The sequence below is a fragment of the Budorcas taxicolor genome, chromosome 23, assembly GCF_023091745.1.
Source record: "Budorcas taxicolor isolate Tak-1 chromosome 23, Takin1.1, whole genome shotgun sequence".
Classification (NCBI taxonomy): Eukaryota; Metazoa; Chordata; class Mammalia; order Artiodactyla; family Bovidae; genus Budorcas; species Budorcas taxicolor.
Window position 1 is genome coordinate 14,606,203 of NC_068932.1, and position 12,664 is coordinate 14,618,866.

The following is a 12,664-nucleotide window of genomic DNA, read 5'->3' on the forward strand; positions in this document are numbered from 1 at the left end:
AGCATTTGTGGTTTATTGAAATTAAAAGACTGGAGAAATAGCTGGGAGTTATAAGCCAGTCACCACTGTCGACAGTGAACTGATCCTGTACCTACTGTGTGCAGGACAAATCCCTGGGTTTTCTTAGGGCCATAAGGATGTCTGTCCTTAGGTGTACCATGTTTGCTGTTGTAAGGACACTCATGTGCCTTCCCTGATGACTCAGTGGTGAAGAATCCGCCTGCAATGCAGGAGACGGAGGTTTGATCCCTGGGTTGAGAAGATCCCCTGTAGTAGGAAATGGCAACCCACTTCAATATTCTTGCCTGGAAGATTCCATGGACAGAGAAGCCTGGTGGGCTACAGTCCACAGGGTTGCAAAGAATCAGACATGACTGAAGCGACTTAGCATGTATGCACAAGTGAACACGTCAGGGCATTCACAGTTACAACCACTTAGGAGCCCCTTCGATGTGCCAGGCACATGATACCTCATTCAACACCCATGGCAACCCTATGATGCTGGCATCCATTTTCCTCCTTTAATGGATGGGGAAGGAAGGCTCACAGAAGTTGGGTGACTTAGAGCTGAGAGGCAATAGAAAGGAAAGGTTAGGAGCAATGGAGTCACAGGGACCTGGTTTTGATCTCAGGTGGTCTCAACCTGCAGCGGCTTGAAGCAGGATTTCGGTTCCGGCTAGAGATTGAAGTTGGGCCGTGGCAGTAAGAGCGCTGGATCTTAACCACTAGATCAGTGGCCAGTGACAAGGCTCCTATCCCTTCAGCTTTGCAGAAATGAATTCCCACAAAGACAGAAAGTAGTGAAACAAGTCAAGTGTTTATTAGGAAGAAAAAGAATACATGTGGATAGATTCATGGGCAGACTCATACATGCGCAGAGAGAGAGTCGTGGCTCATGGTAGTTTAAATCACTTACATAGGCATTTCTTCTGGGTTTCCTTGGGTCAGTCATCTTGCTTTGCCTGGTTCTGAGTTTGTGTTAACATATCTCAGGATCCTCTGAGGTGCGCGCACCCACCTCTTAGCCAAGATGGATTCTAGCGAAGACACCCATGGGTAACCTGGCATCACTCCCTTTTTGACCTCCAAGGAGCCTTTCTGTGCATGCATAGTTGGGAAGATCTTCTTGACCTCAAGAATGAGAAATATGTGGTCTCTATCTTTAGCTGGGCAGGGTTCAGCCTCTCCTATTATTCTCCTGATAAGAAGGCTGAGCTCTGAAGAATTGATGCTTTTGAACTGTGGTGTTGGAGAAGACTCTTGAGAGTCCCTTGGACTGCAAGGAGATCCAACCAGTCAATCCTAAAGGGAATCAATCCTGAATATTCATTGGAAGGACTGATGCTGAAGCTGAAGCTCCAATACTTTGGCCACCTGCTGTGAAGAACTGACTCACTGGAAAAAAAACCCTGATGCTGGGAAAGACTGAAGGCAGGAGGAGAAGGGGATGACAGAGGATGAGATGGTTGGATGGCATCCCCGACTCAAAGGACATGAGTTTGAGCAAGCTCTGGGAGATGGTGAAGGACAGGGAAGCCTGGCATGCTGCAGTCCATGGGGTCACCAAGAGTTGGACATGACTAAGCAACTGAACAACAATCTTTATCTTGGAATATCTGTCCATAGGGGATACACTCCAGCTACTCTGCCCAGGGCCCATCTATCTCCTGCCTCAGTCTGAGAGCAGATTCAAATGAAACAAGAACAGAGAAATGATCTTTCAATTTAGAAGCTAGGAGCTGGAGGTGGCAGGAGAGAGGTGTTTCACTGGAGTGAAATGGTTAGTCAGACATGGTGAAAAGAGAGTACAGAAGAGTGAGCCTTCCAAACCAGCCGAAGGAAGAAACATCACCAGTGGTGCTGCTGGGGAAGTCGCTCAAGCTAGGGGGGAGACGCTGCAAGAGAAGGAGAGTTTAAAGATGCCAGGAAGTGAGGGAATATTTGAGAAAGATGGCTTCTTCTGGAGGAGGTGGTCCAGAGAGTGCCAAGAAGCTTAGGGAGAGGGTAGCCTTGAGGAGGTGGGAATGGAGTGGTAGGGAGAAGAGGGATGACTGTCCCTGAGAAGGGGAGAAAATGAAGGAGAGACTGGATAAAGTTATTGTGGCATTTAAGGTTAGAAAGAAGGGAGTGGATTCAGAGGGGCTTTGGGGGGCAGGGGAGGAGAGCGGAGAGGACTCAGGTGGAGAGGAAATAGCTGACGTGGGTGCTGTCTATGGTGGACGTCAAGTTAGGCCAAGAACTTAAGAATGGTGATGGGTAGAAGGCTTCAGTCTGAGACAGGAGCTCAAGGTCTTGGAGGCGGAGCATTTCCATGAATATAAATTGTGTCAGGGCTGGGGGTTGGAGGTGTCTTGAATGGGAGAGAGATTGAAAGGATAGGGACTTCGCTGGTGGTCCGGTGACTAAGACTCCATGCTCCCAATGTGGGGGGTGGGTGGGGGTGGGTTTAATCTCTGGTCAAGGGGAATTAGTTCCCACACGCTGCTACTTAGAGTTTGCATACTGCAACTAAGACTCAGCACAGCCAAATATATAAATAAATATTGGGCTTCCCTGGTGGCTCAGCTGGTAACGAATCTGCCTGCAATGAGGGAAACCTGGATTTGATCCCTGGGTTAGGAGGATCCCCTGGAGAAGGAAATGGCAACCCACTTCATTATTCTGGCCTGAATTCCATGCGCTGGATAGTCCATGGGGGTCGCAAAGAGTCAGACACGGCTGAGCACTTTCACTTTCATGGGGTTGGCCAAAAATGTTTGTTTGGGTTTTTCCGTAACATCTTACTGAAAGCCCTGAATGAACTTTTGGTCAACCCAATAAATAAAAGATCTTAGAGGGCCAAAAGTCAGGGGGTCATAGGTCTCTCCGTGAGTACTAAATGAATGATGACGGGCAAGAGTGTGTCAGGCACCGAAGTCCTCCAGGAAGAGTGCCAAGGAGGGTAGAAGAGATGGTGACAGACGAGAAGAGAACTGTGCACGTGGTCATGAGGGCTTCTGGTGGGAAGAGTTGGGGCAGTGGTGGTGCCTGATGGACAAAGAGTAAACATTTGCCTCTTCTTTCTTAGAGGTGGTGAGAAACACTGAGGCTTTGGGGGTCAAGACCAACCTGGCTTCTAATCCTGGCTTTTAGCTTTCTAGTTGTACGACCTTGGAGACATCACCGCAGATATTTCTGAGTACTTGAGCTCATCTGCCAAGTGGAGGTACCACACCTGCTGGTGAGGTGTGAATGAGGATTACCTTAGGTTATGACCATAGAGAATATGGAACTGTACGTGGCATACAGCCAGCCCTCAGTACATGGCAGCGGCAGAAATGTTGGAGCCAGAAGAGCCCTCTAGTCATCTTGGCCAACACACAAGGAAAAGAAAGGCCAGAAATTAGGGACAATGATGGAGTTCCCTAAGTGAGATCCAGGACTCTGGTGGAAGTCTCATGGGGGAGGGCATGCAGGACCAGAGGGATTCTGGAATCTGCTAGATCCCCAGCTAGCTGCCAGCTTTGGGTACAGGCTGGGTTGTGTGTGTGTGTGTTCAAGGCAGCAGGGCAGCTCTTTCCAAGGTGAGGAGTGCACATGGAGCTGTAAAGCTTGCCTTCTAAGTGTTTGTGACAGTATCTTCTAATCAGCCAAGTAAGCATGTTGCCTGTAAGAGAAGAAGGATCCTCATCCATTTGCTCTTGATCTAAGCTCTGGGCATTGGCCCCCCTCTTTGGTTGAAGGGATATTCCAGGTTTGTTTACACCTCTGGTCTCTAAGCTTGGACCTGTCACGGCAGCAAGTTCTTTCCATGGAGATCGCTTTGCGTGTGGCAGTGCTCTCCTTTGCATGCCAGTGTCTGATGGGAGCGGGTGCTCTGCAAATACCAACTGAATTGATGAATGCATAACTTCTTCTTTGTCTTTGGTGATGACACAGCTCTCTGTCCATCTCTGCAGCTGCCTGGCTGTGCAGAGGTGAAGGACCCACGTTCAGGAGTTTGACCAATGAGGGTTTAGATCGCATCTTGATCATGTACAACCGGTGACCTTCTCCAAACCACTTCACTTCCTGGACCCTTGACTTCCTCATCTATAAAGTGAAAACAATATACCTGTTTCACCTCTTCTGGTGATTCATTTGGTGATGTATGGCTGTGACCTTAGCATCGTGTCCGCCCAGCCCTCTCAATAACGCTGGCTGTTTTTTTAATTGTCATCAGAGCACTGGGTGTGGCAGACACACACGCACATTTATCTTCATTTTTTTAAAAAGCTGAATGCCAGGTGCCTGGCTAGCTCAATTGGTAGAGCATGAGGCTCTTAAAAAGCTGAATGCCTCTCTTGTCCCACATTCTAGAAGCGCTATGAGGGACTGGAGATATATCCCTGTTTCCCTCCTCCAGGCCCCACTTCATGGCCACTGGATTTAGCACTTCTGTGAGAGAAGAGCCAAGCCAACGGTCCTCCTCGGATACCTTGATGACAACCTTGAGGCACCTTCAACCTCAGGTGTGTTTGCCCTGACGAGGCAGCCAGGTAAAAGCTTGCCGCTAATAGTCCTGGCCTTTTTGGGGTGCTCACCTCCAGCAGGAGAAACACTCTGCATGGAAATTACTTTAATTTGCAGTTGACAAAAGGCAAATTGTTGGCATTTTTTTGCTTGGAGCCTGGAATGTAACCTTGCATGGCTGCCCTAGACATTCCAGGTGACGGCTTCCATTAGACCGGCCCAGATTTCTAGCTTAAAGGAGGGAGAATAAGCACTTAAGTAATTTTACAGGGGGCAAAACCCCCAATCTGATTGCATTCTCCTAACTTCTGTCCCTTGGAATTCCCCCCCACTCTTGGCAGCATACAAAGCAGAGTCAGCGTGACTTCCGATCACGTACGTGTCTTTCTTTGCTTCACCTTCAGTTGTGTATTTCCACAGTCCACAGGCTTGTCATTATTAGCTGAGGGGCGACTCCTTCCCATGATCTATCTGTGTTTTGTTTGTGTGTCAGGTCATGAGAGCAGGACCTTCTCCGCTTTATTTCTTTGCACAATACCTGGGATGCAATGAGGTCTCCGTCAGTACGTATTTGATGAAGGAGTGGATGCGTAAATGAATGAATGAGTGGCTTCTAGTTTTTCCCAAGACCGGAGCATCTTTGTCTAACCATAGACTTCCATAGCATTCCAGAGGAAGGGCATCCTTTAAATGCAGTGCTGGTTGCCTTCCACTTAAAATATGTCCCAGAGATGCCTGTCTTGGGTGGGGTTCCTGGAATGCAGGCTGAATGGAATGCCTTGTAGACCCAGGAGGAAACCGAGGCCGCTGCTGCCATCTTGTGGACAGAATTTGAAACATGTGACGTGGCAGCAAAGAGGCCCTTATGCCCTTCCATTTCTCCCAAAGAAATCTTGGCTAATTCTATGATGGAATAATCTCCTTTGCAATGCATTAGGTGATATTTCCAGATCTATGCTTAACCTACTTATAGTCTCTGTTGAAATCATAATTATAGCAACAGTAATAAATCACATTTATCGAGTTCTAGGCTCTAGGCTCTGTGCTACGTGCTTTATATTGGGGGGCAGGGAGGCCTTCTGATGCGTGTGCTGCTATTACCATCTCTACTGCAGAGAAAGGAAACTGAGACTGCACAACTTGTGCCTGGCTAGTAAGTGGGAAGAGAGAACCAAGATTTGACTTCAGCTTGACAGGCTCTCCCCTTGTGGCTCAGCTGGTAAAGAATCTGCCCACAATGCGGGAGACCTGGGTTCAATCCCTGGGTTGGGAAGATCCCCTGGAGAAGGGAAAGGCTACCTGCTCCAGTATTCTGGCCTGGAGAATTCCATAGACTGTATAGTCCATGGGGTCGCAAAGAGTCGGACACAACTGAGCGACTTTCACTTCACTGACAGGCTCTGGGCCCAACTCTTGGTCATTATGCTAAACTCTTTCCTACGTTCTTTTTAAACTTCTTCCTCCCTTTCCAACCCTCTGTTTTGACAATACATCAGCACCTGCCATCATGTCAGGTCTTAATGATTTATTTATATGTTTAGTTCCCCAAAAAGAAGACAGTGAGCCCCGTGAGAGTTGGTCAGAGCTGTTGAGAAAGGGGTTTTATGTATCTCTGAGCAGCAGCTATGCACTGAGACTGGGCTAGATTAAGAGAATATAAAGATCTGTTAAGCTAGGGCCAAGACCTTCCTTGTATATGCCTGCCAGGGGGTTGCTAAGCCACGGGAAAGACCTGGAGTATGCTTCTGGGATGTAGTTTGTAATGGAAATGACAAAGGTAGTGAGTTGGGGTGGGGGGGGCGATGGGATTAGTCATTTAACCAGTTCTTGTGTGTGTGTGTGTGTGTGTGTGTGTGTGTGTGTGTATTAGTTGCTCAGTCGTGTCTGACTCTTTGCAACCCCATGGACTGTAGCCCTCCAGACTTCTCCACCCAGTTTTTACAGCCTGATTTTATATGAGCTGGCCCCCTGCCCCAGCACTTCTCATGTGAGTCTTTACAGTGTTTCTGGGACGAAGAGACAGTAAGGCAGGCCTCAGCTCCTGTTGGGGCTGGCAGAGTTCTCAGCTGTAAGTACCAGTGCCCTGTGAAGTGACGCCCATTGGTGCTAAAGACATACATACAGGGGATACAGAGGGGAAAGGAGAGCATAAGAAGGAACTGGAAAGGGGAAAGGAGAGAAGCAAAGAAAAGATAGACTCTAGAGGAGGTGATAGGGATCCAGAGGTCTTGGAGGCCCCCTGAAATATACAACCCAGGAGCCTGGATTCAGTCAGACAAGCAAGTGCCCTCTTTGGTCCGTTCCAAAATGCCAGGCGGCAAGCGTCTTCCTGTGACTGATGCAAAGACATCTTCCAAGCTTCACGGGTGTCCCCAGGACAGCTGTTTCTCTTCTGAGGTCAGAGGTCTTGTGCAGAAAGTATACCACCATTATTAGTACCTCCACACCATCCTGCTATCTGAATGTGCCCGCCTTCTCGGGTAGCAGGTGCTGGGTGTGCAACCAGGTCTGGAGGGAGGAGGCAGGTGCTTACAGCGGCAACCCAGAGTCAGAGAAAGCCCCCCAAACAAGTAAGATGGTGAGAAACCCTCAGAGCATGTGGCCAGGGCTTGGACCCGCTTCCGCAGGGGTGGCGTGGCTTCCATCCAGGTGTGGCTCCTGGATGTCACTCCATCTGCATGCGGGACGCATGGGGACATCCCGTCCCTAGGCAGCAACAAGGTGGCCTCCTCGAGAGCATGGCTTTGATATTTTTGCTGTCCTCATCGTCTAGCTTATTATCAAAAGCCTGATGAAAAGGAAAAAAGACTTGGGCAAGAACTGAAAAGCTGTATGCTTCATAATATTGGGTTGGCAAAAAAATTCGTTTGGGTTTTTCCTTAACAGCTATGAAAAAATCTGAATGAACCTTTTGGCCAACCCAATAGTTATCTATGTCAGTTGTAGGCATAGTCTTCACAGGACTGTGCTTTCCTATCACGCTCTGACTTGTATCAGAGTCATTACAAGAGGTATTTCTGCACTTTATAGATAGTGACAACATAAGTTACCATACAATTGTGGACTTAGCAAATGTCATGAACTGTTCTTAGATCCTGGGGGGACTTTTTAAAAAATATTTTTATTGAAATATGGTGGATTCACAGTGATTCAGGTGTACACCAAAGTGATTCATATACCATGGGCTTCCCTAGTGGCCCAGAGGGTAAAGTATCTGTCCACAATACAGGAGACCTGGGTTCAATCCCTGGTTTGGGAAGACCCCCGGGAGAAGGGAATGGCTACCTATTCTAGTATTCTGGCCTGGGAAGTCCCATGGACAGAGGAGCCTAGTGGGATACAGTTCGTGGGGTTGCAAAGAGTCGGACTTGACTGAGTAACACACACACACACACACACACTGGGACTGCATTAGATCAAGAGAATATAAAGATCTGTTAAACTGGGGCAAAGACCTTTCTCGTATATGCCTGCCAGGGGCTTGCTAAGCCACAGGAAAGGCCTAGAAGCCTATATATAAGCTTCCCCGGTGGCCTAGAGGTAAAGAATCCACCTGCAATGCAGGAGGTGCAGGTTCTTCGATCCCTGGGCCGGGAAGATCCCCTAGAGAAGGGCATGGCTCCCCACTCCACTATGCTTGCCTGGAGAATTCCATGGTCAGAGGAGCCTGCTGTGCTACAGTCCACGGGGTCGCAAAGAGTCAGACACAACTGAAGAGACTTAGCACACACATATATACACGCACACACGCATATGTCTCTGCTGAGTGTATATTTACGTATGAATATTTATATATGGTATGTGTGTTTGCGTATATACATGCTTTTTCAGATTCTTCTCCACTATAGGATATTACAAGATATTGAATATCTTGTGTAAACCCCCGTGCTATACAGTAGGTCCTTGTTGTCTGTTTTATATGGTAGTGTGTCTCTTGTAATCCCCAATTGCTAATTTATCCCTTCCCCCATTTCCCCACTGATAACCACTACTTTGTTTTCTGTGAGTCTGTTTCTGTCTTGTAAATAAGTTCATTTGTATCATTTTTATAAAGATTCCACATGTAAGTGATACCATATATTTGTCTTGTATGACTTAGTTCACTTAGTAAGATAGTCTCTAGGTCCATCCATGTTGCTGCAAATTGCATTATTTCCTTCTTTTTTATGGCTGAGTAATATTCCATTGTATATATGTACCACAGCTTCCTTATCCATTCTTCCACTGATGGACATTTAGGTTACTGCCATGTCTTGGCTGTACTGCAGTGAACACTGGGGTGCATGTGTCTTTTCAAACTAGAGTTTTTGTCTTTTCTGGATTTATGCCCAGGAGTGGGATTGCTGGATCATATGGTAATACCATATTTAGGTTTTTAAGGAACCTCCATACTGTTCTCCATAGGGGCTTATCAATTTACATCCTAGAGAGATGTTTTTATCACCTTCTGGTGTTAGAAAGAAAGTGCATTTTTTCTTTGGACCTAGTATGTTTTTATGAAATAGATAAAAGCAGCCACATGATATTCTTCTAACCTCAGTGTCCTATACATTCCAAGCCACATTTTAAACCTAAATAAGAGCAACTGTGCTCTTAGAATTGACGTTGTTTTTCTTCTGTTACCTCTGTTTCGACCTGAAAATTTCATTTGCTCGATTCTGCTTTTCTGTGTGTGTGTGTGTGTGTGTGTGTGTGTGTGTGTGTGTGTGAGTGAGTTAACTCAAAGCCCCTTCTTCCTCTTTATAAAAAGAACACAAACAAGTTTAATTTAAAACTTGGTAAGGTTTAAAGATGGACTTAGATCTCAGTTTATTGGTTGGGGACTCTTGCTTAGGTTATTTTAAGCACATTGAGAGTTCTTTAGCAGAATTTACATTTTCTAAGTGAAAAAAAAAGTCCAAGCATGTGCGTTTCCTGAAGGGTGTTGGAAGATTTTTCTGCCTCTCCAGACACAGAGGGGAGACTCTGTCCTCACAGGAGGTCCTCGGAGAGGACTCACGGCAGCCTTGTTATTAAGCTCTGACAGCAGTCCCTTCTCCCCACGCTGCTCTAGGGGATGTCCAGCAATCAGGGCTTGGGAAAGGCACCCCATAGGGATGGAGAGCAGCTCAGGAATGTCTATCAGTTCTGGCTTGAAGCCTCTCAGACTCTGCTGGGGGTGGGGTGGAGCTGTAAATTGGTACTACATTCCAGGAAAGCAATTGGCAATTTGTCTTAAGGGTCTTAAATATGTTTCTGCTTTTTGACTCAAGGATTTATCCTTTTAAGAGATTTAATTTAAAAAACTATCGAGAAATGCATTCATTCATTCAACAGTGGCCGCTCTGGGTCATATACCAGCTTGGGTGAACAAAACAAACACTATCCTGCCTTCCTAATGTTAATAGCTTAGTAGATCTAGAGGCCTTGAATTGCAGGCAAGGATCTTTGTTCCAGGGTCGTTTAAAGCAACATTACTTGAAATAGCAAAGAATTAGAAGCTACATATATCCAATGATAGGGGATTAGTTCAATTATAGTAGATACAGATCATGGTATTTTAAATGGCCATTATAAATCAGATTTTTCCCTGATGTGGAAGAAAAATTTTTATGAAATACAGTTTTAAGAGGGGGAAGAAAAGTAAGCTATAAAACCGGTGTGCTATGAAGATAAGACCAGGGAAGTTCTGGGGATGGGATCCCAATTTTATGTCTTAAAACAAACAAACAAAAAGACTATGTAGAAGGAAGTAATGCAAATTATTAATGACAGTTATCTCATGATAATGAGATTACGGGTATTTTTTATGCTTCTTTTGGCATTTCCCAAAGTTTCTACAATGAATATAAATTAACTTAGAAATTTGAAAGCAATGAAGAGCAAAAGAAAAGAAGTAGGAGGTGTGTTCAGCCTTTCTATGCTGCCGGTGTAAGGAGAGAATTATCTCCCAGATTCTTCTGTCTACAACATTCCTGCCAGAATCTTCCTCCAGGGCTGAGGGAGCTTGTATCTGAAATCGTCCACCACGCTCACTGCATGAACCAGCGGAAACCAGGAGTGGAAACTCATCAAGGACATATGTGAAACTGGTGTAACTGGGAAGGCCAGTTGGATTCATTCTGGAAGCCCTCCTTTTATTCACTGGGAGAAATGTGGTGTAGGTTCGATACAATGGAATGGAATGAAAGTACTGGAATGAAAATTACACAAGAAAACATAGCCCTTTGGGGAGAAAGACAGTCATTAAATAACTTGTTCTTAAGATTTTGGTCCCTTAGTTTGATGTTGTTTCACCCGACCAAAGCCTAAATAGGATCTTAAGGAGCGGGAGCAGCAAAGAAAGTGGCTCTGGAGTTGGACTGTCCAGGTCTAAATCCTGGCTCCACCACTAAATGGCTGTGTGATCTTAGGCTGGTTACTTAACCTCTCTAAGCCTTCCTTATATGTAGAAGAGGAAAAATGTACAACCTACCCAACTAAATTGTTGCAAAGATTAATAAGAGAGCCCAGACCCAGGAGCCAGGTGCTGCAGCTTGTCCAAATTTGTGCTCAGAGCCATTCTCCACCCTTCCCTGTGCTCGTCTGTACTGCAAGGGGTCAACCTATGCAAGCGCTGCTCCTCGGGCTAGGAGACTGGCGGCAGGAGGAAGGGAAGGACAGGGCACTGTCCGCCTCTTGCTCTGCTTAGAGCAATGTTGCTGACAGTCCCTGCAATTTCCTCTGAGGAGACCGTCTCCTCCCTGCCTGTCTCTGCCTCAGAGAGGTCCCCTTTGTAATTATAGTTCCCTCTGCTGAAATCTCTGATGTGGACTCAGTTTCCTGATTAGACCCGGACACTCTTCCAACTTTTGCTGGCCTTGATGTTTTGAATGACTGTGATAAACAACTTTTACACAACTTCGTGATCACCTTTGCAATGAGTTTGATTACGTTAACAAGAATATCTTTCTGTTTAACCTTAGCATCCTGTCCAATTGACCTAATCATTTGGGGAGAGGAAACCAATTAAAAAAATTATATATTGGATATGGGGCTTCCCTGATACCTCAGTTGGTAAAGAATCCGCCTGTAATGCAGGAGACACTGGTTTGATTCCTGGGTCAGGAAGATCTGCTGGAGAAGGGATGGGCTACCCACTCCAGTATTCCTGGGCTTCCCTTGTGGCTCAGCTGGTAAAGAATCTGCCTGCAATGTAGGAGAACTCGGTTCGATCCCTGGGTTGGGAAGATTCCCCGGAAAAAGGATCGGCTACCCACTCCAGTATTCTTGGGCTTCCCTTGTGGCTCAGCTAGTAAAGACTCCACCCTTGGTTCAATCCCTGGGTTGGGAAGATCCCCTGGAGAAGGGATCGGCTACCCACTCCAGTATTCTGGCCTGGAGAATTCCATGGAGTCCATGGGGTCACAAAGAATCGGACACGACTGAATGACTTTCACTTTCACTTATATATTGGATATAAAAGAATATCTTCATAGGATATATGCAGTGTAAAGAATAATGATACAATGAAGGGACCCGCACCCCCTGTATCCATATCTTTGGATCATATCTCTGGACCAAGACCACCATATCTTTGGACCCTTCTGTGAACTCCTTCCTGATTCCATCACCAACTCCTCATCTTTAACATCTCCACCTTCCTGAGTCTATCACCCCTTCGCTGTTCTTTGTGGATTTACCTTGTCTCTACCCCATAAACAATATATTTGTGTGTGTACTCAGCCATGTCTGACTCTGCGACCCTGTGGACTCTAGCCCACCAGGTTCCTCTGTCCATGGGATTCTCCAGGCAAGAATACTGGAGTGGATTGTCACACCCTCCTCCAGGGGATCTTCCTGACCCAGGGACGGAACCTGAGTCTCTTGCACCTCCTGCAGTGGTAGGCAGATTCTTTACCACTGAGCTGCCTGGAAAGCCCAAACAATAGATTTAGTTTAACATGTTTTAAAATTGTGTGTGTGAGAGGTAATGCATGCGCGCATGCTCAGTCCCTAAGTTGTTTCTGACTCTTTGCGACCCCATGGACTGTAACCCGCCAGGCTCCTCTGTCCATGGGATTCCCCAGGCAAGAATACTAGACTGGGTAGTCGTTTCCTCCTCCAGGGGATCTTCCTGACCCAGGGATGGAACCTGAATCTCCTGCATTGGCAGGCGGATTTTTTTTTTTTACCATGGAGCCATCTGGGAAGC